General features: G+C 43.2%; 1 protein-coding gene across 1 annotated transcript in view; it reads left to right on the plus strand.

Moving 5' to 3' along the window:
• The window catches only part of GALNTL6 (polypeptide N-acetylgalactosaminyltransferase like 6), a 1429734-nt gene that overhangs the window by 1208849 nt on the left and 195419 nt on the right, over positions 1 to 25466 (plus strand). The window lies entirely within an intron of this gene.

Raw genomic sequence — 25466 nt, forward strand, 5'->3', positions numbered from 1 at the left:
GAGGACTGTTTCATTCAATTTATTCATCACTGGAATCTAGTACCTACCCATGATAGTTATCTAATAAATATTTATTCAATTAATGCAATAAATAATTAAGTTCAGGAGAAGATGTGGTCCAGCAGGGAGGGCTGTATGTGCTTGAAAAAGAGGTAACAGTTTTTCAGAAGTGGGTAACAGTCAAGGAAAATTCTGCAGCACAGTTATTTGGAGGACATCAACCCCAACTAGTCTGAGCAAAGAGGCAATTCTTACAGGGGTGTGGTAGCAGATAAAGAGAAATAAATAAATTGTGGTTGAGACCGGACTTCAGAAGGTCTTTATTCTGCACATAGAAAGAAGAGAGCTGATAAAAATCATGTTCAAAAGAAAATACATCTGGGAGTGGAAGGCCTTCCTGGAATCCTTTACATTATGAATGATTACGAAATTCATTTGGAAAACCACAATCCAGGGAGAGAAGCATCTCCCACAAGAGGCTGGTTCTTAATAAGATAATGATATCGATCCTTCCAGTCATGTCCATTTCTAACAAGCATTGATATGCTTTAAGAGAACAGGGCTGTCAAAGTTTCAGATGCCAAGTGGAACTTCAGGTAGCAGGGGGCAGTAAGAGAACTGCCTGGAGGCCATTGGAGAGAAGGGCTGGAGGGGGCAGCGGACTTGGTAGGGATCATGGTCTTAGAACTGGAGGGTTGATAAGCATCACAGACTGTGGAACGTGCATAGATCTGAAGTCTAGTGAAGAAAAGTAAACCTCACATGCACTGTTGAGATACAGCCTTGAGTGTTTATAGTGAAAGAAATGATGAAAACTAGAGTCTTCACCAGGGACTCAGTGGGCAGTGGTCTGATGGTCCTGCAATGATGCTGGACTTGAGCAAAGTTCAGAGGGCAGGTCTGTAACCTGACCAAAGGGCTGGGCAACTTAAATGTCCTGTTCTGAAGCTCTCTGCCGCAGAGATGTAACTCCTTGGCTACCACGGTTGTGTGTGTGTGTGTGTGTGTGTGTGTGTGTGTGTTTATACTCAGGCTTCCCTGGTGCTCAGATGGTAAAGAATCTGCCTGCAGTGCAGGAGCCCTGGGTTTGATCTCTGGGTCAGGAAGATCTCCTGGAGAAGGAAAGGGCTACCCACTCCAGTATCTTGCCTAGAGAATTCCATGGACAGAGGAGCCAGGTGGGCTATAGTCCATGCGTTTGTAAAGGTTTGGACACAACTGAGTTACTAAGCAGCAGAGCATATATATACTCATTATCATATTATCATTATACTATTATTAGTTATTATAATGATTAGATGTGAATTTTACTGTCATAAATTTGATTATCTATAAGCTAAATTTGCCTGTAAATCACCTCAAATTATTTTTCAAAGTGAATACATATGAATAGTTAGAACAGGAAAGATATAAAGCTTGTCTTTGAGACTATACTGAGGTCTTCTGAGGGGGTTGGTTTTCATTCTGGATTGTGTAGCAGTAGGTGAGTGTCTGAGTCTGTTTGGGCTGCTGTAAGAAAACATTGTAGACAGAGTGGCTTATAAACTACAGAAACATATTCCTCACATTTCTGAAGGCCGGCAAGTCCAGCTGTCTGCTGAGGACTCACTTCCTGGCTTACAGACGGCCATAAGCCAGGGGGGAAGGGGGAATGAGCTCTCTGCTGCCTTTTTCGTAAGGACACTAGTCCCACTCATATGCTCTCCACACTTATGACCTCACCACCTCCAAAGCCCTCACCTCCAAACCGCATCACACTGGGGGTTGGGTTTCAACATTTGAATTTTGGAGGATGCCAAAATTCAATCCAGAGCAGTGAGGTTGTGCTCAAAAAGGAGTCATATATATGACTGAAAAGAGACTTCAGAAGAAATAAATGAATCGGAGGTGATTGATTCTTCATCTCAATCTTCTAATAAAGTTAGAGCAAAAATAAACAGAATAGAAAAATAAAATAGTAGTGCACATACCCCCTTAATGTGAGTAGAGATGAGTGATACTAGCAAAGTAATATACTTTCATTAGCTTTCCAGTGACTGAAGTGACCCTTCTTTGTGTGCGTCCTGATTATCTACTAGGGGTCCAGGAGCAGTACCTACAATGAGACCACATCCCCAGAGGAAACACTTGAGCCAAACCACCATTCCCTCCTTCAAAGCAACAATTAAGCAGTTTCTTTTCCTTTTTTTCTTTCTTTCCTTTTTTCTTTCTCTTGGCTACTACTTCTCGGGATATATTCATTTGGAAATATGTTAAGGGGAAAAGGATGTCTGCTTTCATTTCTTGGAGTGGCCCCCCCCCCAAAAAAAAAAAAAACTGGACAAAGTGAGCTCTTAAGGGAGAAAGGTTACAGAGAGGCAGCGGCCCCAGCCATCTGTCCGGGGAGCTTTCTGCTGCTGGGGCTGGGGACTCAGAGTCTCCAGGCTGCAGTTTCTGACTCTAGAGTGACCTTGAGGGCCCCTACCAGCTCAACCCTTCCCTGGCTGAGGGACATGGGCCACACCAGGATGTTGTGGTGTCTTGTTTTCCTCCTCATTTTTGGCTGCACTCCCATCAGTGGGGACAAGAAGGAGTTTGGTTGGACCCCCCATGGAGCCCAGGGAGCCAGAGCAGGGAACAGGAGATGCCTAAGGCCAAGGCCCGAGGGTCCTGGCCACAGTGGATGGCGAGAAAAATGCGCCCAGGGTGTGGTACTCAAAGGGAGAGAGCGAGTGAAGAACAATGCATCAGAAGCATAAGAGAAAGAGGTGACAACGCAGCAAACCAGAGGACAGGAAGCCAGTCTGAAGGGCAGTGAGCCCAGGCCAGCAGTGGGGGCAAGGACTGTGCCCATATGAAAGCCTGGGCAGAGGTCAAGCCACTTGCAAAAGAGGGGGAGCAGTGTGGGGCTGGGAGCAGGCGGCATTTCCCACCACCTGGCCCTCCCCAGCTCCACACATGTAAAGGCTCCAAAAGACTCAGCCCAGCCAAGTGTTCTCCTTTGGCTTACTGCGCTCCAAGGATTGATCTTTTTAAAGCAACAGCAGTCACTTCATACACTCTAGCACACAGAACAGGTTTCAAACATACAATGAACACCCAAATGCACACAAATGCCACTGCCTGTCCCTGCTACTGAACTTGAGGTTGGGGGTTGGAGGAGTGGTTGCAAACAGAGCATCCTTTCCAGGGAAAGTGGCTGGCCTGCTTCCCATACTAGTGGGCCCTGCAGTCAGAGTGCAGATGAAGGCCAGTCCTGTACAGGCCCTTATAAGTTATAAATCCAACGAGCAAACGATCCAGGTTTATTCTGTGCTCCCACGTTGGTAAATATACCTTCATGTCACCAGGAAGGCCAGGTATGTGGGTGGAATTCCTCCTGAAAGCTCTGTCGATGTGTTCTGCCTGTACTTCCATCGCCATGGGCACATGCAAGCTGACGTGAAACCCAAGTGTCCTGCTCCATCCACAAAAATACCCATCCTTTGGCCCCTCCCTGGGCCCCCCAGCCACAGGAGGTAGCCCCAGGAAAGAGGATGAAAGAAGAGACTGCAGTCTCAGAAGCCCCCATTACCACTGCGTGGGGATAACACAAAGCCAGCACCTGGCTCCCAGGACGTGTGCAGCCTCCAGGGGGCACATCCTGTCAGGCCAGGATCTCCAGTCCAGCTGATTGAAGCCCAGCAGGCCCTCTTTCTGGATCCAAGATCCTGGTAGGGGAGTGAGCCCTGATCTTGCTACATAGATTCCTTCTGATCCAGATTGTGGTCCCTGAAGGTAAATTCTCAGTCAATCCTCAATGCAAACTCAGTCCATTCAAAAATCAAATTCAGAACTTCCCTGGTGGGCCAGCAGTTAAGACTCCGAGCTCCCAATGCAGGGGACCCAGGTTCAATCCCTGGTCTGTGAACTAGATCCCATTTGCCACAACAAAGACTCTGGATGCAGCAGCAAACACCCTGCATGCCACAGCTAAGACTCAGAGGAGCCAAATAAACAAATACAAATAAACGTTTTGTAAAAGATCAAATTCCATATCAGGTCCAGGATGGCATCTTACATTATTTTTAAATTTTTTGTGATTATGAAAGTATGATTAACAAATTTACAGGAGACTTGGAAAACACAGAACAAAGTGACATTTAGTTTCACTATATATTACAATTACTTTTTTAAGTAGATAAATTAAGATTTTTAGTTGGAGTTTCAATATTAAACTCAAAACTTAATAGAATGAATAGACAGAAAAGTAGAAGGATATAGTAGACCTGAAAAGCACTATGAACCAATTCAACATAATATTTGTACAATTTTCACACAACAGCAGGACACAAATTCTACTTGAGTTCCCATAGACCCAGGTGGTGCTAGTGGTAAGGAACCCACCTGCCAATGCAGGAGACATAAGAGATGATTTGATCCTTGGATCGGGAAGATCCCCCAGAGAAGGAAATGGCAACCCATTCCAGTATTCTTGCCTGAAGAATCCCATGGACAGAGGAGCCTGGTGGGCTGCAGTCCATGGGGTCCCACAGAGTCAGAAACGACGGAAGTGACTTAGCACAGCACAGCACAGAGACTCAGGATGACATCTTGATGACAGGGAAAGGCATGATGGGGTAGGGGGTCATCTGGGTTTCTAATTTTTCCCACAAACTTCCACTGGGTTCACACTGAACACAGTGGATCTTTGAAAAAGAGGCTTTTTTTCCCCCACAGAACCTGTTGCTGGTGTCCCCAGCTGTCATGCCTCTCTGGGAGTCCATCTCAGAGGGTTGAAGGTCTTGCTAAGCTCTCATCCTGGAGACCCAGATTCCGACACTAACTGACCCCTCTGTCCAGCCCCAAACCTCAGAAGACTCCTTTACCTACAGCATGGCCACCCCTGTATTCTGGTCCTCTGAATGTCAGCTCCCATTCGCCTACCACTGCCCCCTCCTCCAGGCATGGCTGGTCTAACCAGTAAGTTGACATAAGACAGACTAACATGGGCTACCCAGGTGGCACTAGTGGTAAAGAGCCTGCCTGCCAATGCAGGAGATGTAAGAGATGCGGGTTTGACCCCTGGAATCCGGTCCAGTATTCTTACCTGGGAAGCCTCATGGACAGAAAAGCCTGGCAGGCTACAGTATATGGGGTCACAAAGAGTCAGACAGGACGGAAGCGACTTAGCAAGACAGATGAATAGGAGAAAAAGAAATTAATTTCACGTGCATGGGAGCTCACAAAATACGAGACTCAAAGAAGTGACCAAGCACCAGCGTTTATACCTTTTGAACAAAGAAACAGTAAATTTGGGAAGAACTGACGTGAGGAAGGGATTTGGGCTTGGGGCAGTAAGTTAGCAACAAGTCCCGAGGTTTGTTTACACAGCCAGAAGGGCCCTGAGTTTCCTGTCTCTGGTGACAAAGTGTGCCTTCTCCCCTCCAGGTGCAGGGAGGGGACTCTTCACTGGGGAGATTTATCTCTGGTTTCAGGGAGACAAAGGACAGTCAGTGTCTGTTTTGCACTGGCCGCTTCTTGAGTAAGTTGAATTCAAAAATCATCAGTGTGGAAAGCAGGGTATTTGGGGGCAGGCCGCTCTGTTCCTCTGACAGGTAAGAACACCTGCTCTCCTCCACACACATGCAGGGGCAGGGACCCTGCTCAGGCCCCCAGTCCGCCTAAGCACCCTGCCCCACTCAGTCACTCACAGGCTGCCTTGGGGGGACCCAGCCTCTCTCCCACCTTCTCAATAACTCAGATGCATCAGCTCAACCCTCCGTGTCCATGGAGTCTTCCCTCTACACACGCAGCAGAGGGAACCCAGGAGAGAAAAGTCACAGGATTAGAGAGATGAAAGCAAGAAACTCACACTCACCAAAAAGCAGTATTTGAGGCAGAAAAGCAGAGAGAAACAGGGCTCGTCCACAGGACCACAGCAGAGCGTGTCCGCTCATCCCGCCGGCTGAGTGCCCACCTCACACAGTGGGTGCTGACTGGGGCACCAAGCACTGGCCGGGTGAGGAAAGGAGGGGCGAGCGGCATTCGCGAGGACACCCTGTGCTATGCCTTTCCTCCCACCGCAGCCTGGGGGCCTAATTGCCACTCGGGCCCTGGTGTTGGTTCTCTATATTCTGATCAGCACAAAGAAACAAGAAATTAAAACAGTTCTTAGACAGGAGACAAGGCACAGGGCTGCAGTCCACAGTAGGAAGATTTTTCTTGTGTCTAGAATAAGGAAATACACTCAAGGCACATTTATTCACAAGTGAACTGGGATACCATAAATAATGAAGATTTATTCACCATAATTGAGCAATGTGCTACTATTTGTCTTTCCAGAGAATAATAATAGATATATCCCTTAAGTAGTAGATATCTGACTTCTAATCTCTGCTTTCTTGTTATCCAAAATTTTAGCTAGACTCATCCTGAAAACTGTTTCTTGGCTCCTCTGACATATAGTTCATCTTAGTCTGATAACTATTATTTTTCCAATTTTGTTGGACATTTTCCCTAAAAGTTATGGAAAGCTAAACAAAAGTATGGATATTCCTTAGAAACTATGTTAAAGAAATCTAACTTTGCAAGCTGTGCTGAGTCCAAAAAATAAACCATAATCTGAGAGGCTGAAATAACTCCTCAAAAGATGCATGTGCCAATAAATATACACATGTCCAGAGAGTACACATTCAAATAAGTTCCACAGAAAGACTATTTTCTCATCTGAAGTCATATGAATAGCACCAATAATTTCATTCTAACTAAATAATAGAGTGAATTAAACATAGCAACACTGTTGGTGGGAATATAAATTGATACAGCCACTATGGAAAACAGTATGGAGATTATTTGAAAAACTAGGAATAAAACTACCATATCACCAATAGTTTCACTACTGGGCATATACCCTTAGAAAATCATAATTGAAAAAGACACATGTAACTCCAAAGTTCACTGCAGCACTATTTACAATAGATAGGACATGGAAGCAGCCTAGATGTCCTCAACAGGTGAATGGATAAGGACCTGTAGTATGTATATATACACAATGGAATATTACTCAGCCATAGAAAGGAACACATCAGAGTCAGTTCTAGTGAGGTGGATGAACCTAGAGCCTGTAAATTAGAGTGAAGTAAGTCAGAAAGAGAAAAACAAAATTCATGTAAGTATTGCATATATGTGGAATCTAGGAAAATGATACTGATGAACGTATTTGCAGGGCAGGTAGGAATAGAGACTCAGACATAGAGAACAAACTTTGGACACAGCAGGGGGAGAAGAGGGTGGGACAAACTGAGAGAATAGCATTGACATATGTACACTCCCATGTGTAAAGCAGAGAGCTAGTGGGAAGCTGCTGTACAGCACCGGGAGCTCAGCTCAGTGCTCTGTGACGACCTAGAGGGGTGGGATGGGTGGAGGTGGGAGAAAAGTTCAACATGGAAGGAACATATATACTTGTGGCTGACTCACACTGTTGTAAAGCAGAAGCCAACACAATATTGTAAAGCAATTATTCTCCAGTTCAAAAATAATTTTAAAAAAATGCAAAAACAGCATAGCAACGAAACACTTTTTAAGTCTAATACTGAAATAGTGAATGAGATGTTTTCCTAAATACTCTCGTACGTTTCATAGTTTCAAGAGCCAGATGTAAAGGAGTTCTCAGATAACCAGGATGAAATTTTTCTACCTGAGGAAGTATATAACAATTGGCAGTGAAAAGATGACCCACAGATCAAATTGTTAGAAACACCCTATCTCCTCAATTTAGAATTATTGTGGAAATCTATCCGGGAATGAAACTCCCTGGTTGCTTTCAACCTACAATAGGCCAGACTGTATGCTCAGGTTACTGCTGTGTTATACTGCCACCTGCTGGAAGGAAAGGTAAATTGTTTTGAAAGAAAGCATTGACACAATGTCCAAACCCTTGTTTTTGCAAAGGAGTTTTGACTCTTAAAGGTAATGCACACTTCAAATCAAAACAAATAACCTCCAGGCTGAATGTCCAAAATGTCCCAAGATGAAGAAGGAGAAAGTAAACCCTGATGGCAGAATTATCGAGCAGCCACTCTGTGAGTTTATTTACATGTGAGCTGACGGTGACAGCATCTTCTTGGTCTCCCTCTATCAGAGCTCTTCTGAAGGAACACAGTGACAGAAAAGATATCAACCCTCGAGGTTCTCAAGGGTGGATTAGGAGGTGTGTGCATGTCTGTGTGTGTGTTAGTCACTCTGTCGTGTCCGACTCTGCGACCTCATGGACTGTAGCCCACCAGGCTCATCTGTCCATGGGATTTCCCAGGCAAAAATACTGGAGTGGGTGACCACGCCCTCCTCCAGAGGACCTTCCCAACCTAGGGGATCAAACACATCTCTTATGTCTCCTACACTGGCAGACAGGTTCTTTACCACTAGTGCCACCTGGGAAACCCTTCTGGACCTGAGGCTCTTTTGTAAAACACAAGAGTGCTGGTCTTGACCTTGACAGTTGCTGAGGTCCTAAAGCCATTGCATCCAGGTGCAAATCTGAGCACAGAGACGTCCAAGGTGACTTGGTGGTTGTCTTTTCTCAGTGTTGGCCTTTGGGAAGGACCCACATATCAGACGAGGCGCCAGCGTGCCCCACCTCCCACACCTTAGGACCCACAAGGACAATCCAGGAAAGATAAATATCACAAAGCATAATTACAACAGCAGCTTCTGTCGTTGGTTGAGCTTCCACTGATGCCCAGTTGCAGCCCAAGATGTTTTACTTTGATTGACTTTCATCCCCACAACAGTCCTTTATCTGATCATTGGTATTCTCCATCTAAGTGGTGGGAAAACTGAGGCTCAGGGACCCCCTCAAGAGCATGGGTTCGATCCCTCGTCAGGGAACTAAATCCCACATGCCACAACTAAAGATCTCACACGCAGCAACTAAGACCCAGTGCAGCCAATTAAGTAAATCTTAAAACACACACAGCAGTAGGATTCCATTCCCTAGAAACCTAGGGACCCCAAACACCCAGCTGGGCTCTGTCATCTCCCCGAGAGTTCAGCCGGGTAGTGAGGAATCAGCTTACCTGACAATAACACCTTGGAAGCTGGGGTCACTCTCTCTGCAAGGGAATGGGCTCACCTCTCCTACCTAGCAGAATCAAGGGCAGAAACAGTTCTGGTCCCTCCCTCCAGCCCCTAGAAGTGGAGAACATCTCTGTCCTCACCCCTACCATGTGGACAGTAAGGGGGAGGCTGCCCGAGCTCACCAGGACCCCTCACTACTTCTGCATGAGGGGCAGATGTGTCAAAAAGAATGTTGTTTGTGATCAGTTTCCCTCACCTGGAGAGATTCTTATGCCCACCTCCAACCAGAAAAGAGCATGACCTCACCAGCCAAGCACGGCCTTCACTCCCCTTTTTCATGCTTAGTGAAAAAGATGAGGGGTTTCCTAGGTATTCTTCAGCTAACACTGTGATAGGGAATTCCCTAGCAGTCCAGGGCTTAGGACTCTTTGCTCTCACAGTTAAGAGCCTGGGTTCAGTCCCTGATTGGGAAACTAAGATCCTGCAAGCTGCATGATGCAACCTATATATATATATATAGTGACTTTACCCAGACCTTTCTCCAGTGCCTGATAACATCAGCCTGTTTGGGGAATGACTTCTCAGTTACTCTTGCAAAAGCTGCCTAGAAGTTGTGGCAGATTAAATCAGACCCAGAAGCCCAGACATCTTGAAGAAGGGAAAAATCAATGTAAATAAATGTAATTTCTAAATAAAATATGCTTTTACCTAATTGAAAAGTCGTTATCAATTAGTCAGATGCAACTTTAATCAGACATGAACGATTGAGGAATTTGAAATGCAGAGGAAGAACACAGGTTGGCGTTTTCAAACCATCGTGTCTCTGGCCATTAGCCTTGAAAGCCTTTTACCAGGTAACTGAGGTGTGAATTTTAATTCCCAGTATCAAACCAAGAATAAAATTATTTTAATTATGGTCAACTGGGTAAGGAACACTGACAGTCTAATTGCCGAGCAGTAATTCTGTATTCTGGGCACGGGAGACACACACCTGAGCCAAGTGCTTCAATAATTCATTAAACACCCCCCTGTGCATCAATTATCAAATCGTGCATCTTGATTACTTTACTTAGGAAAGTTAGCCTTGTGAAAAAGGCTTCTATCAACCATCAGAACATGGAAAAAACCTATAACCTAGTTTATGTTTGATTTTCATAAAGAGAATATAAAATTTTACAACCACTCTAAGTTATCCAGGACACATTTGTCAAAGGCAAGATGCAAGCTAATTTCAAGGGGTGCAACTTGAATAATTTACACACAATTATGAAGAGGTGGGTTTAGGGTTCCTACCATTCTAATTCTTATTTTTGCCAGCTTCATTATCCTTTTTTTTCCCTCCACAAACTTGATGAAAATTTTAATGAAACAGATTGGGATCAGTTCATCAAAAGTATGTAAGAATTCTAAACATTTTGCCTCTATTTTTGTATTTTTAATTAATTTTTATTGGAGTATAATTGCTGTATAATGTAGTGTTAATTTCTATATACAGCAAAATGAATCAGCCATACGTGTATACACACATCCCCTCCCGTTTGGACTTCCCATTCAGGTCACCGCAGTACATTGAGTAGAGCTCCCTGGGCTATACGGTAGGTTCTCATTAGTTACCTATTTTACACATAGCATCAATGGTGTATATGTGTCAATCCCAACCTCCCAATTCCTCCTACCCACCCGTTTTTCCACATCGATATCCACACATTTTGTCTCTATTTCTGATTTGCCAACAAGATCTATACCATTTTTCTAGATTCCACATATACGCGTTAATATACAATATTTGTTTTTCTCTGACTTACTTACTTCAGCCTGTTTGACACTATGTCAGTTTCCTCTAAATATCAACATACTTATGGTCCAGGATCAGATTTTAACTTTATGTTCCCATGCTGCCAAATTCAATGCCTTGAATATACATAGTAGATCATAAACTGATGCTTTTTTTCGATAGATTATGTGTATTTCCACTACTTTATCCAAAATACCCAAGTGAACAAAAATATTGTGAGGAGAGGAAAGGCAACTGAATACAAAAATAAGAGTCAGTAGATGTCTATCTCAATGAAACTAAGCCATGCCGTGTGGGGCCACCCAAGATGGACGGATCATGGTGGAGAGGTCTGACAGAATGTGGTCCACTGGAGACGGGCATGGCAAACCACTTCAGTATTCTTGCCTTGAGAACCCCATGAACAGTATGAAAAGGCAAAAACATAGGACACTGAAAGATGAACTCCCCAGGTCAGTAAGTGCCCAATATGCTAATGGAGATCAGTGGAGAAATAACTCCAGAAAGAATGATGGGATGGAGCCAAAGCAAAAACAATACCCAACTGTGGATGTGACTGGTGATAGATGCAAAGTCCGATGCTGTAAAGAGCAATATTGCATAGGAACCTGGAATGTTAGGTCCATGAATCAAGGCAAATTGGAAGTGGTCAAACAGGAGATGGCAAGAGTGAATATCAACATTCTAGGAATCAGCGAACTAAGATGGACTGGAATGGGTGAATTTAACTCAGATGACCATTATATCTACTACTGTGGGCAAGAATCCCTTAGAAGAAATGGGGTAGCCATCATGGTCAACAAAAGAGTCCAAAATGCAGTACTTGGATGCAATCTCAAAAACGATAGAATGATCTCTGTTCGTTTCCAAGGCAAACCATTCAATATCACGGTAATCCAAGTCTATGCCCCGACCAGTAACGCCGAAGAAGCTGAAGTTGAACGGTTCTATGAAGACCTACAAGACCTTCTAGAACTAACACCCAAAAAAGATGTCCTTTTCATTACAGGGGACTGGCATGCAAAAGTAGAAAGTCAAGAAACACCTGGCGTAACAGGCAAGTTTGGCCTTGGAGTGCAGAATGAAGCAGGGCAAAGGCTAATAGAGTTTTGCCATGAGAACGCACTGGTAACAGCAAACACCCTATTCCAACAACACAAGAGAAGACTCTACACATGGACATCACCAGATGGTCAACACCGAAATCAGATTGATTATATTCTTTGCAGCCAAAGATGGAGAAGCTCTATACAGTCAGCAAAAACAAGACCAGGAGAGAACTGTGGCTCAGATCATGAACTGCTTATTGCCAAATTCAGACTTAAAATGAAGAAAGTAGGGAAAACCACTAGACCATTCAGGTACGACCTAGATCAAATCCCTTATGAGTAAACAGTGGAAGTGACAAATAGATTTAAGGGACTAGACCTGATAGACAGAGTGACTGATGAACTATGGACAGAGGTTTGTGACATTGTACAGGAGACAGGGATCAAGAAAATCCCCATGGAAAAGAAATGCAAAAAAGCAAAATGGCTGTCTGAGGAGGCCTTACAGATAGCTGGGAAGAGAAGAGAAGTGAAAAGCAAAGGAGATAAGGAAAGATATTCCCATCTGAATGCAGAGTTCCAAAGAATAGCAAGGAGAGATAAGAAAGCCTTCCTCAGCGATCAGTGCAAAGAAATAGAGGAAAACAACAGATTGGGAAAGACTAGAGATGGCTTCAAGAAAATTATAGATACCAAAGGAACATTTCATGGAAAGATAGGCTCGATAAAGGACAGAAATGGTATGGACCTAACAGAAGCAGAAGATATTAAGAAGAGGTGGCAAGAATACACAGAAGAACTATACAAAAAAGATCTTCATGACCCAGATAATCACGATGGTGTGATCACTCAGCTAGAGCCAGACATCCTGGAATGTGAAGTCAAGTGGGCCTTAGAAAGCATCACTACGAACAAAGCTAGTGGAGGTGATGGAATTCCAGTTGAGCTATTTCAAATCCTCAAAGGTGATGCTGTGAAAGTGCTGCACTCGATATGCCAGCAAATCTGGAAAACTCAGCAGTGGCCACAGGGCTGGAAAAGGTCAGTTTTCGTTCCAATCCCAAAGAAAGGCAATGCCAAAGAATGCTCAAACTACCACACAATTGCACTCATCTCACATGCTAGTAAAGTAATGCTCAAAATTCTCCAAGCCAGGCTTCAGCAATACGTGAACCGTAAACTTCCAGATGTTCAAGCTGGTTTTAGAAAAGGCAGAGGAACCAGAGATCAAATTGCCAATATCCGCTGGATCATCGAAAAAGCAAGAGAGTTTCAGAAAAACATCTATTTCTGCTTTATTGACTATGCCAATGCCTTTGACTGTGTGGATCACAATAAACTGTGGAAAATTCTGAAAGAGATGGGAATACCAGACCATCTGACCTGTCTCTTGAGAAACCTGTATGCAGGTCAGGAAGCAACAGTTAGAACTGGACATGGAACAACAGACTGGTTCCAAATAGGGAAAGGAGTACGTCAAGGCTGTATATTGTCACCCTGCTTATTTAACTTATATGCAGAGTATATCATGAGAAACGCTGGGCTGGAAGAAACACAAGCTGGAATCAAGATTGCCGGGAGAAATATCAATAACCTCAGATATGCGGATGACACCACCCTTATGGCAGAAAGCGAAGAAGAACTAAAGAGCCTCTTGATGAAAGTGAAAGAGGAGAGTGAAAAAGTTGGCTTAAAGCTCAACATTCAGAAAACTAAGATCATGGCATCTGGTCCCATCACTTCATGGGAAATAGATGGGGAAACAGTGGAAACAATGTCAGACTTTATTTTTTTGGGCTCCAAAATCACTGCTGATGGTGACTGCAGCCATGAAATTAAAAGACGCTTACTCCTTGGAAGGAAAGTTATGGCCAACCTACATAGCATATTGAAAAGCAGAGACATTACTTTGCCAACAAAAGTCCGTCTAGTCAAGGCTATGGTTTTTCCAGTGGTCATGTATGGATGTGAGAGTTGGACGGTGAAGAAAGCTGAGCGCCGCAGAATTGATGCTTTTGAACTGTGGTGTTGGAGAAGACTCTTGAGAGTCCCTTGGACTGCAAGGAGATCCAATCAGTCCATCCTAAAGGAGATCAATCCTGGGTGTTCACTGGAAGGACTGATGTTGAAGCTGAAACTCCAATACTTTGGCCACCTCATGCGAAGGGTTGACTCATTGGAAAAGACCCTAATGCTGGGTAGGATTGGGGGCGGGAGGAGAAGGGGACGACGGAGGTTGAGATGGTTGGATGGCATCACCGACTCGATGGACATGGGTTTGGGTAGACTCCGGGAGTTGGTGATGGACAGAGAGTCCTGGCGTGCTGCAATTCATGGGGTCGCAAAGAGTCGGACACGACTGAGCGACTGAACTGACTGAGATGGAAAAGGAAAAAAAAAAAAAAACCAAAGGATATTTTCCTACATACACAGATAAGACATTCTACAAATATCTTTTGGGTGGTAGATCTACAAAAGATTAGAAGAAAATTAGAGAAAAAAACACATTTTCAATTTGGGAGCAATGGTTTTGTCCATGCTGCCAATAAAAAGGAGCAATTTTACTAAATGTGAAATTTAAGTCTTCCTCTTGTCCTAATCCAACTCCTTACCATAAAGATGTTAAGAAAATGGCTGGATTAGTGTCAGGCTGAGAAACATAAATGAGAAAAGAACAATTCACTGGTAGAATGATCCATCCTCGATAGCCAAAAACCATCTACATGCGGCTTACTAACTCAAAAGGACAAAAGACACTGAGGATTTCACCTTCCGGCATTCTTATTTATCAACACTCTTCTTGATTCTGTAATTTTAAATGGACTCTAAGGGCCAGTGTTGACACCAGAATTGAGTCAAGGATAATGCATCTCAGTGCTCCTGCGCTTTATCTACTTTGGAAAGACATGCCTCCAAAATAGGAACTCCGTTTAGTAGACGTTTGTCAGTGCGTGTGTGCACAGCGTGGAAACATACTTCATAGTTTGGAAATCTTCAGGAGCAGAGTGGGAGGGCTGAGGGGTAGGGGTACAAGCCCAGAGTTCTGCCCCCTCCCCTCCTACCTTCCAGGTGTATCTGTGATCCAGTGGAGGTCAATCAGGAACTTTGAACCTTGAGGGAACTGAAATATATAATTACCATGCACAAAATAGATAGCTAGTGGGAAGCTGCTGTATAGCACAGGGAGTTCAGCCTGGTGCTCTGTGACGACCTAGAGGGGTGGGAGTAGGTGGGAGGTGGGCGGGAGGTGCAAAAGGGAGTGGACATGTGTATACTTATGGCTGATTCATGTTGATGTATGGCAGAAACCAATACAATATTGTAAAACAATTCTCCTCCAATTAAAAATGAGTAATTTTTTTTAAAAAAAGAACAGATCTGGTGCTCAGGGACTGAGCTCATACATGGTGGGGGTGGACTCAGAGACCAGCACATGGCCGCAAGCGTCCAGGGCAGAGTCCAGTGCGTGGTGCTCTGTCCGCAGGGACGTGCCCCTGATGGGCTTACTTCTCAGACTGTTCCTGGAGAGGAAGCTGGTCTTGGCCATGACCTTGCCCTCTAACTTTCCATGTGTTTTAACACATGCGTAATGTTGTTAGCCACCTGAAGTCTTTCTAACAAAATTCCTTCTCTGTTTAAGTTAGATAGAGTGGTTTCTTTTATTTGCAACCAAAGTCCTACTTTGTAAAAAGAATAAAACAGTTTTTAAAGATTTTTTTTGATGTGGGCCATTTTAAAAGATTTTATTGAATTTGTTACAACATTGCTTCTGTTTTACATTTTGGGGTTTTGGCCACAAGGCATGTGGGATCCTAGCTCCTTGACTAGAGGTTGAACCTGCGCCTTCTGCATTGGAAGGCAAAGTCCTATTGACTGGACTGCCAGGGCTCAGTTGCTCAGTCATGTCCGTCTCTTTGCGACCCATGGACTGGAGCCCAGCAGGTTTCTCTGTCCATGGGGATTTCTCAAGCAAGAATACTGGAGTGCGTTGCCATTTCCTTCTCTGGGGGATCTTCCTGACCCAGGAATGAAACGCTTGTCTCTTTCATTTCCTGCGTTGGCAGGCAGAGTCTTTACTACTGTGCTACCTGGGAGGCCCAGGGACTGCCAGGGAAGTTCCCCTAAATTTTTTTTTAATGTAATTTTCTCATAAATGAGGTGCTTTATTTTTTTAATTTGGGGTATTCTATTGAATATTAGTGTATATGTTCTACTTCATCCTAGCACACTTTAACCTTTCCATATACACATTGTAATAAATCTAACAGTATATAAATAACACCTGTGGTTGAGATGAAAATAAGAAACCCTAGGGTTGTCCCAATCTTTTAAATGTTACACAAAGCTACTTACTAAGAGCATCTTTCTGTCATGGGTTCCCAATCCCGGGTTCCCTGTCAAGAGCATCTTTACTGAAGTGAATTTCAGCACTGCTGTGGGCCTGGCTCAAATACAACCTCCAAGAGCAGTGGAATTCTGCCCTTTCCAGGGTCACTCTTGGTGGAAACACTTTCAGTTCCTCAAAGTTGGATGTGTTACTTTGCAGCACACTCTCAGTTTTATTTCTTTCTTTTTATATAGTTTAATTATAATAGTATATTAGTTTCAGCTGTACAATAGAGTGATTCTATATTTCTATAGATTATACTCCAGTTAAAGTTACTATAAAATAATGGATCTTCACTGTACAGTACATCCTTATTGCTTATTTACTCTATGCATAGTAGCTGGATCCTCTTAATCCTCTATCCCTATACAGCCTTCCCCACTTTCATCTCCCCTAGTTTTTTCTGTAGATTTGTGAGTCTGCTTCTCTTTTGTTATGTACATTCATTTGTTTTATATTTTTTTAGATTCCACCTAAAAGTGAAACCCTTGAAAAGGCAACCTACTCTAGTATTCTTGCTTAGAGAATCCCATAGACTGAGAAGCCTGGCAGGCTACAGTCCACGGGGTTGCAAAGAGTCAGATATGACTGAGCAGGCATGCATGTATGTTTCTATCAGACTTATTTCACTTAGCATAACATCCTCTGGCTCCATCCATGTTGTTACAAACGGCAGCATTTTACTTGTCTTCTTTTATTCTTCTTTATGGTTGAGTAGTATTCTATTGTGTATATGTACCACATCTTTACCATTCATCTGTTGGTGGACACTTACCTCTCCTATTACTACTACTACTGCTAAGTTGCTTCACTCGTGTCCAACTCTTTGAACCCCTATGGACTATAGCCCACCAGTCTCCTCTGTCCATGAGATTCTCCTGGCAAGAATACTGGAGTGGGCTGCCATTTCCTCCTCCAGGGGATCTTCCTGACCCAGGGATTGAACCCACATCTCTTATGTCTCCTGTGTAGTCGGGCAGGTGATTTACCACTAGTGCCACCTGGGAAGCTGGTTGGTGGACACTTAGGTTGCTTCCGTATCTTGGCTATTGTAAACGTTGCTATGAACAGCGGGATACACATATCTTTTTCAATTTGTGTTTTTGGTTTTCTTTGGATGTATACATTTTCAAATACAAAAATTTGACACAGTTTAGCAGTTGCTTGATTTTCTTCATAGTGCACGTCTCCCTACGATCAATGCTTTCCTCGGATATATATAGCTATATCCTATAGTTACCAAAGACTCTACTAGAAGCCTCTTCATGCTTTTGAAAAATACTCTTTGCCAGCCGAATTATAGTAAAAAGTAGTCTTTAACTGGGGATTTAGAGAAATGTACAGGTATTCAAGTTAACCCCAACACCAGTTGAAATAACTCAATGGGCAGGGAAAGAATGCCAAATTAGATTATCCAACCAGAGAATCTGTTGATAAGTGGAGAAAAATGTAATTATTTGATGTTCATTCTGTTATACATACTATTTTTTAAAAACCTGTCATTTTCCTTTGAAAGTTGTTATTGCAGATTATTATTATGGGCAAAGAATTCTTAATGGAAAAAAATTTGCAGATGAAAGTTAATTTTTGCTTTGACATAAAAAAGGTAGAAATATAGTGAGGTGGGGGGCTTCCCTGGTGGCTCAGCTGGTAAAGAATCTGCCTACAATGCAGGAGAACCCGGTTCAATTCCTGGGTCAGAAAGATCCCCTGGAGAAGGGATATGCTACCCACTCCAGTATTCGTGGGCTTCCCTGGTGGCTCAGATGGTAAAGAATCTGCCTGCCAATACAGAAGATGCAGGTTTGATCTCTGGGTCTGGAAGATCCCCTGGAGGAGGAAATGGAAACCCATTCCAGTATTCTTGCCAAGAGAATCCCATGGACAGAGGAGCCTGGCGGGCTATAGTCCATGGGGTCACAAAGAGTCAGACACGACTGAGCAACTAAGCACAGCATACAGCATAGTGAGGTGGAAAGTCTGCAACACATCACCTTTGGGGGAGGACCCAAGGTCAAGGGTCTGAGCTAAGACATGCAGGTGTATTGGAGCCATGGCCAAAGTGATCTTGCACAGTATTTCATGGAGGGCAAAAATAGTGAAGAATTGGCAACTTCCTGAAGCTGCTAATCTAACTCTCAGACAATACTAAATTTATGTAATGTTGGTGATAGTCTAGACTCCTAAGTTATTATGCCTGCAGTGTCTGGTAATCACTATGACCTTCTATTAAGAACCGACTTCAAATTAAATTTCGCTTTTGTTCTGAAGATTAAACTATGAGCCATGGTAGAGCCATAGAAGAATGAAGATAATGATGTGTGTGTGTGTGTAACATCTGAGATATTATTTTAAATTATTTCTTAAAAAAAATATTACAGTCCAAGTTTTGAAGATGACATGGTAGATTTTCATCACTGTCAAAGCTGTTTCTAGGCTCCAGTCAGTATAGGAAATATAACTGATGTATCAAATGGAAGTTTTAGCAGCTTAGCCAGTGCTGAAAATATAATGCCTGTTTCAAAATGTTGAATCACCTTTGAGGCAAAGATCAAATGGTCTAAACATCAGAAAATGTAAAACTTCTAACCAGGAAAAATTACTCTTCCCTGTTTAAAAATAGAAAAAAAAAAAATTCTTAACATGTAGCAAAAGATCCTTTTGGGTGAGACAAAAATAAACTTCTTTCTATGAAAACATTGGCAATTTTCAAAAGATTTTAAACAAAAAACACATAATACTGACAGTCAAATTTCTCAAGACTAGTTTTCTTACCCTTTATACTGTATGACTGTAACTCAAGTGCCAGAATCAGAGGCAATTGCTTCAAAATACTTTTGGATTTTTAATGTCCTCAGCACTAAAATAAACATATCCCCAATAAGTGAGCTATAAAAACAATGTATAAGTTAAATCTGAAAGCATCAGAGCAAATATTTCTGTTTGTTTTCTACATGCTCCCATTTCTGAAGGAATGAAAGTAGGGTTCATGATGTATTTTAATCTGTAAATTTTCATTGAGTATTTTAAAGCATTTCTTGATTAAGAATCACATGGAAAGTCTCTAGGCACTGAATTCAAATTCTTCAAGCTAAGAATTTTCAATCCATCAATTGGATACATAACTACAAGTTACAATTTACTGTCTTATTTATTTTGGGGGGCTCCAAAATCACCACAGTGACTGCAGCCATGAAATTAAAAAACACTTGCTCCTTGGAAGGAAAGCTATGAAAAACCTAGACAGCATATTAAAAAGCAGAGACATCAATTTGCCGACAAATGTCCCTATAGTCAAAGCTATGGTTTTTCCAGTAGTCATGTATGGATGTGAGATTTGGACCATAAAGAAGGCTGAGCACCAAAGAATTGATGCTTTCAAATTATGGTGCTGGAGAAGATGCTTGAGAGTCCCTTGGACAGCAGGAGATCAATCTTAAAGAAAATCAACCCTGAGTATTTACTGGAATGACTGATGCTGAAGCTGAAGCTCCAGTACTTTGGCCATCTGATGCAAAGAGCCGACTCCTTGGAAAAGACTCTGATGCTGGGAAAGACTGAGGGCAGGAGGAGGGGGTGGCAGAGGATGATATGGTTGGATAGCAAAGTCAGTGGATATGAATTTGAGCAAACTTCGGGAGATGGTGAAGGTCAGGCAAGCCTGGTATGCAGTCCATGAGGTCACAGAGAGTCAGACATGACTGAGTGACTGAACAACTTAAATTTTATGAATTTGAATGCTTTTACACTAACTTCTCCCCAAAAGAGCCCATATGAAACCAAAAGCATAAACAAACTTATTCTCAGGCATCAAGGCTTACAAGCACTCAGTATCTCCTTCCCCCATTGCCCTGCTCACATAGTACTGAGAAGTAAACAAGCCCTGACAACTCTCTTCTAGGATCCACCAGACCCTTCTCTGAATCCCTGTGTTTCATCATGAGCCATCCACTGGTTCATTCCTGCAGTGGGATTTATCGAGCACCTACGATGCACTGAGCATTACTTTAGGTACTTGGGAGGCAAAGATGAACTGAAACACAGCACTTGCCCTCTGGCAGCTTAGAGTCCATCCAACCCATCAAGAAATGCAGAAGCATCACTTGTACAGAACTGCAGATTACACAGAAATACAGATTTTTTAAATAGTGCAAATACAGGGAGTTCCCTGGCAGTGCAGTGGTTAGGACTCAGTGATTTTACTGCTGAAGACATGGGTTCAATCCCTGGTCAGGGAGCTAAGATCCTACAAGCCAAGCTGAGCAGCCAATATATATGTATATATATGGGGCTTCCCTGGTAGCCCATCTGGTAAAGAATCTGCCTGCAATGCAGGAGACCTGGGTTCGATCCCTGGGTCAGGAATATATATATATATTCATATTATATATAGATACATATGTAGTCAAATATAACCATCTCAGTGCCTGACAAATATATATTTCTGTGACAGAGGGAGATGCAAGTTGCTGGTCCCCTTTCAGGGCAGGACTTGCTGTTTCAGCTGCTAGAAGGGCCGTGCATGGACATCCCCCACCTGTCCTCCCCCCCAGGGATGTCCCAACCCCCTCACTCAAGGTGCACCCTGCCTGTGGCAGCCACATCCAGTGACTGACTGAAGGTGAGTCTGTTGGTGCCCACACCCTGTGCCCCTCTGGCAGACCCTAAGCTGCCAGAGGGGATGGCTGTCCTGCAGGTTTGCATACAGCCCCTCCTCTCACCTCAGGCTCCCTTCTACAGGGTAGATTCCAAGGGCATTTTCTGAAAAAAGAAAACAGAAAAACAAAAAAACAGAAACCCTGCTGCCAGAATCTGCTTCTTGGAAAAACCAACTGGCAACACTTCTTAAATGAGTTTAAAAAAGAAAACTATGGTTACCAAATGATCCAGCAATCCCACTCCTGGGCAAATATCCAGACAAAACACTAGCAATTCAAAAAGACACATGCATCCCAGTGTTCACAACAGCACTATTCACAACAGCCAAGACATGGAAGCAAACTAAATGACCACTGACAAATGAATGGATGAAGAAATGGATGAACATATATACAATGGAATATTGCTCAGCCACATAAAGAATGGAAAATGCCATTTGCAGCAACATGGATGAATCTAGAGAGCATCATGCTAAGTGAAATAAGTCAGACAAAGACAAACACCACATGATATGACTTACGTGTGGAATCTAAAATATAACACAAATAAACTTCACTATCAAACAGAAACAGACTCACAGACACAGAAAACAAACTTCTAGTTACCAAAGAGGAAAGGGGGTATAAATTAGGACTTTGATATTAACAGAAAACCGCCACCATATATAAAATAACCAACAAGGACCTACTGTATAGCACAAGGAACTATAATGAATATCTTATAATATAATAACCTATAACGGAAAACAATATACATATATGTTGTTTTCATTTTTTAGTTGCTAAGTCATGTCCAACTGTCCAATGGACTCCCGCCAGTGCCCTCTGTCCATAGGATTTCCCAGGCAAGAATACTGACAGGGTTGCCATTTCCTTCTCCAGGGCATCTTCCTGACCCAGGGATTGAACCCGTGTCTCCTGCCTGCACTGGCAGGTAGATTCTTTACCACTGAGCCACTAGGGAAGCTGTACACATACACATGCGTGCATGCACACACAAACACACACACATCTACATCACCGAATCACTTTGCTGAATGAAACACAAGAAGCAAATACACTTGTAAATCAGAAAAATAAACCACGGCTCTAGCTTTCTTGCACTGGAATGTGACTGTCAGGAATATGCACTGGAGACGACTGCATTAAATTTAATAACAGTAATTCATAATAGCAACACAGACCAACCTAGGACACACCCAGTGTCGGTTTGAAGGGATCTGTAGCCCTTGGCTTGTTCAATTCCCACAGAAGCCCTACGAGTGGACCTGTCATCGCTCCCTTTCATCTGCTGGGTGACGAGAAGGACAGGGCATCCCTCAAGCTCCTGCTCTTCCTGTGGTGCTTTCAGGTAGTGTGACTCCAAGCCTGGCCTCCTGACCACCCTCTCATCCCACTTCTCTAGTCCTCTAGTGTATTCACAGCATCACTAGCATCTACCATGAAATTACACAGTACAAGCACTGTCCGATGATAAATGATTACCTGCCATTGGGAAGCCTGGACTACATGCCAGCCCTGCTATGGGTTCTTCATAGCCTCAAAGTATCGTCCTAACGTCTCTGTGACTTAGACCTGATTGGGAGTCCTGTTTCACCAATAAGAAAGCAAGTTAGATTATGTGACTTAAAGTCATGCTTCACAAGTAGCAGAGATGCCCTTAAATGTAGCATTTCTGTCTCTAAAACAAGTGATCTCAAAGTTCAGTTAGCTATTTAGATTGATGTAACTATATTTAATCTGGTGGCTCAGCAGTAAGGAGTTTGCCTGCAATGCAGGAGATGTGGGTTTGATCCCTGGGTCAGGAAGATCCCCTGGGGGAGGACCTGGCAACCCACTCCAGTATTCTTGCCTGGAGAATCCCATGGACAGAGGAGCCTGGTGGGCTACAGTCCATGGGGTCGCAAAGAGCCAGACACAGCTTAGCAACTAAGTAAAAACAATCTATGAAAAAATTCTCACCTAAAATGGGCTAATGTCACCATCTTGGGTATCCATCATTTTTAGTTCTTTCATCTGAGACACTCTCCAAACATCCCAGAAACGTGGAAAAAGGCACTGACCCCCTCTGTCAATGAGCACAGCCCTAACTGTGACCCAGGACCTTCTCTCCTAAACCCAGAGGATTTGAACAGACTCCATGCACGGATGGATCCCCCTGACTGTGTACTGGAACTTCTACCCAAAATAAAGACAGAACATATTCTTCCATTTTCAGCTGACATGCTGTGAATGAACCACATTATGCATTTGATTCTACTTTTAGGGTGTTGATGCCAATTCTACAAAATCCCAGTTCACAATATATAATAAGATGATGTCCTATTCTGCCTCTTGAAGATGGATTTAATTTCTAGGAGACCATTGAGGCTTTTGGCCCAAGAATAATGGATTAAATTTAGCAAGCAGCGGTCTCTCCTAGGGTTGAAATAAGAGATTGGGTGGCGGGTGGCGGTACAGGATGTTTTCCTTTCCGTCATTTCTTTTCATGGGAGTGGAATTACATGACTTTGTCACCTTGGGAAATATAAGGTTATAAATTCCTCCTGACAAAAGTGGGCTGTGAAGAAGGAAGAAGGGGTCCAACCCCTACCTTCAGGCAAGGCCAGCTTTTTGTTGACAGCAGCAAAGAATAGGACTTCCGCGGGCTCAGTCCCCGACTTTTATCTCTATTATCTGCTGCTTGAAAATGGTTTCCCAGCAGCAAAAGGTGAGCTGGCCCTCCGGGAATGGTTTCAAATATAAATGACTTAGGTCCTCATCCAAAGTGACCTGTGGCTGACACCCTTCTTGTCCACCCCAACCCCCTCGAGGGCACTTCATTTTTGCTTTATTACTTTTTCCCTCCAAGGGGAGGTTATGGTCCAGAAAAAAATGCTACCAATCAATGGAGATTCCTGATGAAGGGCCCAGATGTGTGCCCTCTCTGAGGTCCACCTGCATCTGTTTCTCCCTTTGCTGGACACCAGGCCCCTCTGTGGTGCCTGGAAGAGGCTTCGAGAAGGCGGCTGTGAGACCCTCCAAGAACAAGAAGAGCAGGGACAAATCCCACAGAGCATGACTTAGCCGTCTGTTTACTTCTGCGGATAGCTGACAGCCCCCTGCACAAAATGTTTGCATCTCCTTCCCCAGGAGGCAGGTTCACCCTCCTCCGCGATCTGGTGTGAAAATTGTAACCGTTCACCTTTCTCTGGAGAGTTACAACCAAAAACCACAGTGACAATAGCCTCATCTTTCAAAAACTCCAGTAAGAATCATGGAATTCATCACAAAGGAAGTGACAAATGTCCTTGAAGTAACTTCTAATGATGCAATTCCACAGTCATTTAAAAAATAATGATTGGCAGCTCAAATTCAAAAGATACAGGACATAAAAGAGATGCTTAACTTCTATAAAATCAAGTCACATCCATCACACTGAGCCATTTGGCATGACTATTCGGTGTGACTTTCTATCAATGGAGGCCCAGGTTCCATGGGGGAGATTGGGAAAGGCATTGGTACAGCTGAGACTCAAAAGCTATATGCCTGTATTGTTACACTGTTACTGAGTCCAAGCTTACACTGGTTACTACATAACAGGCAAATAAATTAAGAGACGAGGAATCGGGGCAAGGAGTAGTGACTTTTCCAGAAAGCCAGCAGATCAAGAAGGTTGTGGACTAGTGTCCCAAAGAACCATCTTCCCAAAGTTAGAATTCAGGTTTCTTTTATATTAAAATGGGAGGGGGTGTGGCATGTTGTTGGAAACTTCTTCATGCAGGAATTGTCCATGAAGATCTGGTTACAATGTTTTTATAAGCCTCCAAGAAGACAAATATTATTCTCTGTTCTGCAACTGCTTATCTCTATATAAATGGGAAAGTGTTATACCCTTAAAGATCAGAGCCTTGAGAATGGACTATCCTATGTATTTCAGGCTATAGGCAACATTAACTTGTAGCAAAAACAACAATACAAATGTTTAAGAAAAAGAAACAGATCCCATATGGAGTTAGATTTTATTCTTCCCTGGTACAGTAATTGATCTTCATGACAACCTGTAAAATCCCCATTTCACAGAGGAAACACTGAGGTTCATAGACACCTGGCCTTTGCTCAGGCAGCTACAGCCAGGAGAGGCAGAACTAGAAGCAAACTTGAATATTCCTGCAAAGCCAACGTGGTTTCCTGCACTGGACTTTAGTGACATATCAACTTCTGTGAGGGTTTTGCATTACAATTAAAGTTTCCTCAGTTATCCTAAACTGTCTGCCTAACTACGAAGTCGTTTCAGTCATATGACTCTTTGCAACCCCATGGACTGTAGCCCGCCAGGATTCTATAGGCAAGAACACTGGAGTAGGTTGCCACACCCTCCTCCAGGGGATATTTCTGACCCAGGGGTCGAACCCCTGTCTCTTAAGTCTTCTGCGTTGGCAAGTGAGTTCTTTACCACTAGCACCACCCCGAAAACCCTATCTAAACTACTTCCTTAAAACGTTTCAAATGAGAACTCTCTTCTTTGTCAAATAAAGTGGTGGCTGTGTGGGTGTCTA

The sequence above is a fragment of the Giraffa tippelskirchi genome, chromosome 1 (genome assembly GCF_054371585.1).
Source record: "Giraffa tippelskirchi isolate mGirTip1 chromosome 1, T2T-mGirTip1v1.2.pri, whole genome shotgun sequence".
In the NCBI taxonomy this organism is placed as follows: Eukaryota; Metazoa; Chordata; class Mammalia; order Artiodactyla; family Giraffidae; genus Giraffa; species Giraffa tippelskirchi.